The 3773-nt window shown below is 41.1% G+C and overlaps 1 non-coding gene across 1 annotated transcript; it reads left to right on the top strand.

Moving 5' to 3' along the window:
• The first annotated feature begins 2599 nt into the window (after positions 1-2599).
• On the top strand, positions 2600-2674 carry TRNAR-UCU (transfer RNA arginine (anticodon UCU)). The gene has a single exon. It is a non-coding gene; the product is annotated as a tRNA-Arg (tRNA).
• Positions 2675-3773: the final 1099 nt, after the last annotated feature.

Here is a 3773-nt window from a genome sequence, read left to right as displayed (position 1 = left end):
AAACACTATGCCTAGTAATGCTCGAAATACCCGAAAATTTTGTTTAGTAAATCACTTCAGGATGGCATGCTTCGGTATGACTCGAAAACAGCAAAAATAAAACTCATACATAAATCGGAACGCAAGAATTGCATGAAATAATATCGACCAATTTCTGTGACTTCGGCAACATGCAAAAATTTCGACCACATAATCTATAAGCATGTAATTGGTTTTTTTGATGAGCCTTGCGTATTGACGAACGCTCAACATGGATTTCGGCAGGGCTCTACCACAAACAGTCAGTTACTAGAATCGATTCACTATTTTGCAACACAATAAATAATACAAAACAAAGCGAAGCTATATTCATGAATTTCCGTAACGCATTCGACAAAGTAACCAACAGCAAATAAAAATTACAAATTATGTTTGTTTCTCACAAATAATAAGCTATTAAAACAGATAGAAACATACCTAACCAACAGCTCCCAATAAGTTAGGATACCTGCGACACATTACTTGTTGCTTGTGATGTTCCCCAGAGATTCGTGCTGGGTCCTTTGTTATTCTTGCTTTATATGCATGACACTGGCAGTAATGTATCTGCAAAAATTAAGCATTACGCGGATGACTGTATACTATATGCTGAAATTGCCTCATCTGAAGAATAAATCATGCTAAATAGCAACTTTGGCAAAATAGTTGGCTGGCGGCATCAATGGCAAATGTCTGTTAACTATGAAAAGACCGGGTGTATGAGAATAACACTAAAGGAAAAGCCCATTCTCTTCCAATATTTTGTCCGGAACACTTATAACTCTGAAGTATCTCACTATAAATATATCGGTCATACAAATATTTCACAATATTTCCTGCTCAAAACACACTGGCACTGTAATGACTAAATGTCTTCGCGAATTGCTCAACCTCAGAACGTGGTTAAAATACTTGGCACCAGCTGTCCGCCTCCAGACATCAAATACAATAGTTCGTCCTACTTTAGAATATGCATCGATTATTTGGGACCCCCACAGAAAAATAAATGTAGAAAATTAGAAATAATTAAAAAAACGTTTACCGATTTATTTAGCGATTTAGGGCGGGGGGGAGGGGGGAGTTATGCGGAGGGTGTGAAGGGCTCAAATTTCTATAACAGATCTCCTTAATCACTGTGGCTTCTCTTCGATTAGAGAGAAAAATCGTGCTTCCCGATTCAAATTCTTTTTTTTCAGCTAATGAATGGCCACTATTATACTGGTACCTCGCACATCTTAACACCCTTAACTGGTTATGATACTCATCATAAACACCCTCTAGCAGGAAACCCGTTAACACCGCATAGCAACTGCTTCAAATGCTCTTATCTTACAAGAACAATAGTTGATTGGAATAAACTTCCTGATGAAGTAATTAGACTAAATTCTTGATGCAGTTTTCAGGCGCACAATCAATCTTGGCTCAATCGCACATAGTTTCTATGCTTCTTTTTTCATGCAATCTGTCCTTTTCGAGCGTTGAATTCAAGCATCGGCATGATTGCTTGAACTGTATATTTGTATGAATCTACTTGTATGTTCTCACCCTGTTAAGATCTTGTAAAAGATACCGGTATCTATAAATATAATTGTCTGAACAAATAAATAAAATGGGAGGAAGCAAAAAGAAATAGAAACCTTATTGACCCTGGCCTATTGACAAACTGTAGAGTTTGCATCAACAAAAGAACAACTCCATACAAAGGTAAAATCGTCTATAAGAAGTCTGTAGATTACTAAAGACAGTATAAACTCTTGTTTTAAGGGATGATGGTAACGGGAGTAATGATTTTTTTCCAGCACGCCGGCGCCTTCAGTAGTGCTGCAACAACATTGACATCAGTTGGTAGGCTGGTTCTTTTATACGAAAGGCTGGGGACGTCCCTCCACACGTGGAAAGCTGCCGTCTGCGTGGCAGCTTGCGAAACAGTATTCTTTACCGGGAAATGTATGCGGGGAGCGCTACGTACTTCGTATTGTTGCCATGAGCGCCTCATAATCAATTAAGTGGTTGGGATGATTGTTTTGTACTTGTTCTTTCTTGAAACGTGCGCTGTTCGGTATGTTGTGTGCTTGATTCCAAAGCATGCATGCACGGTCCGTTTCACTTAGCTGCCTAAATCTAGATTCTGCCTTAAGGTGCGCACGAAGCACGTTTCCTCGCCCTGCACCGCCGCCGGTATCGGCCAACGTTTTTTGCTGACCGACGCGGACACGGAAAATACAGACCAACTTGAGGCTACGAGATGTGCTGTAATTGTGTACGAAGAATACGATATTCTCTCATGCGAAATTTGACCGCAGCTGTATATGCGTTTTGCATTCGCGATGTACTGAGACAAAGAATTTGAGACCGAAATCACCTCACAAAGTGACAGTTGGCCAGTGCCGTCAGCGCCTTCGCCGACGGAGGGGCAGTATGGAAACGCTGGCAAAACGAGCCGCATCGGAACCAGCTGCGGAAGAAGACGACTACGACGAAGGAGGCAGAAGTGGCACGAGCGCGTTCACGCGGTTGCGCCGAGGAACGGCGACGCTCGGCCCTGGATTGGCCAACTAAGACCTGCGTTCCGAGCGTGAGAGCCGCCGTAGCCCAATGGACAAGGCATCGGTATTCTAAACCGAGGATTGCGGGTTCGAGTCCCGCCGGCGTTGCACTTATTTTGCGTTCGTGCTTCTCGTTTTTTTTTTTCGTAAATCATCATCTGCGCCACTTAAAATGTTCAGTGAAGCAAAGCACAAATGAGAGCGGATGCCGTCTCTTACTTTTGCTACAGCCGAAATGTTGATAAAGTCTTGAACATAGCTTCTTCTGTTCTTATTAGCTATTGTTTGTGCAGGAAGTATCAGATTTTAAAACTCATTTTTGTACACAATTTTTGTCATATGCATCGCCATGCATATTGTTGAGAGTGGCCAACTCTGCAGCATTAGTATTTTTATGAGACAACGCAGTCAATGATTGATCTGTCTTGTAAAGAAACTTCAATGTAGTTCGCCTTAGGGGAGCTAGTTTTGTTTACCTCAAATGTAGATGAGGATTCCCGCTTGTTCGAAGCTCAGAACCAGTCATCCTTATATTCTTGTTGTTATCGTGTACCTGAGTATTTCTGGCCCATATCCAAAGTTGACGACTAACGATTATTCGCCTGTTAATTTGGGTGTATAAACTAGGGAAATAATAATTCGAACATTGCAACTTTACAAATTACATTTTTCTGAAAGGGAAAAGTCAATTGCACAACATTACGCAGGCATATAATTTTCGTTTTCTTTTTGTCTGAATACATGTTCGATGTGCACCCCGAAAAGAAACGAGATGAGGCCTGTCGGGAAATCGCTGTGGAAGTTATTTGCAAAAAAACCCTCAAATTCACCGCAATATATACTTAAGCTGCAGATGAATGCGCTGTTCGTAAATACTTTTTTGTTAGCCTTTTGTAGTATTTTTACATTCCTTTAACCAGGCATGTCGGCGTGTTTGAGCGGCTCATGAAACAATATAGTCGCCTAAAGCCTTTGAAACGTTTTTGAAGTACTCTTTGGCATCAAATGCTGGTTTGTGATTAAGACATCATGGATGCCGACGAATTCGCCAGCTGTTCATGTCCTTGACACGACTGTGTCTTCCTGGTAGGTTCGAAGAAAAGCATGTTTTTTCGACGTCATGGCGATCACCTTTTCTGACCTGAATAAAGTTGATTTCCTTCCTTCCTTCTAACCCTGGCCTATATATAACTGTTATAATTGTGTTTT

The sequence above is a fragment of the Dermacentor albipictus genome, unplaced genomic scaffold (genome assembly GCF_038994185.2).
Source record: "Dermacentor albipictus isolate Rhodes 1998 colony unplaced genomic scaffold, USDA_Dalb.pri_finalv2 scaffold_17, whole genome shotgun sequence".
Classification (NCBI taxonomy): domain Eukaryota; kingdom Metazoa; phylum Arthropoda; class Arachnida; order Ixodida; family Ixodidae; genus Dermacentor; species Dermacentor albipictus.
The sequence above is the reverse complement of the archived record's forward strand: the minus strand, read 5'-3'. Positions and strand labels throughout refer to the sequence as shown.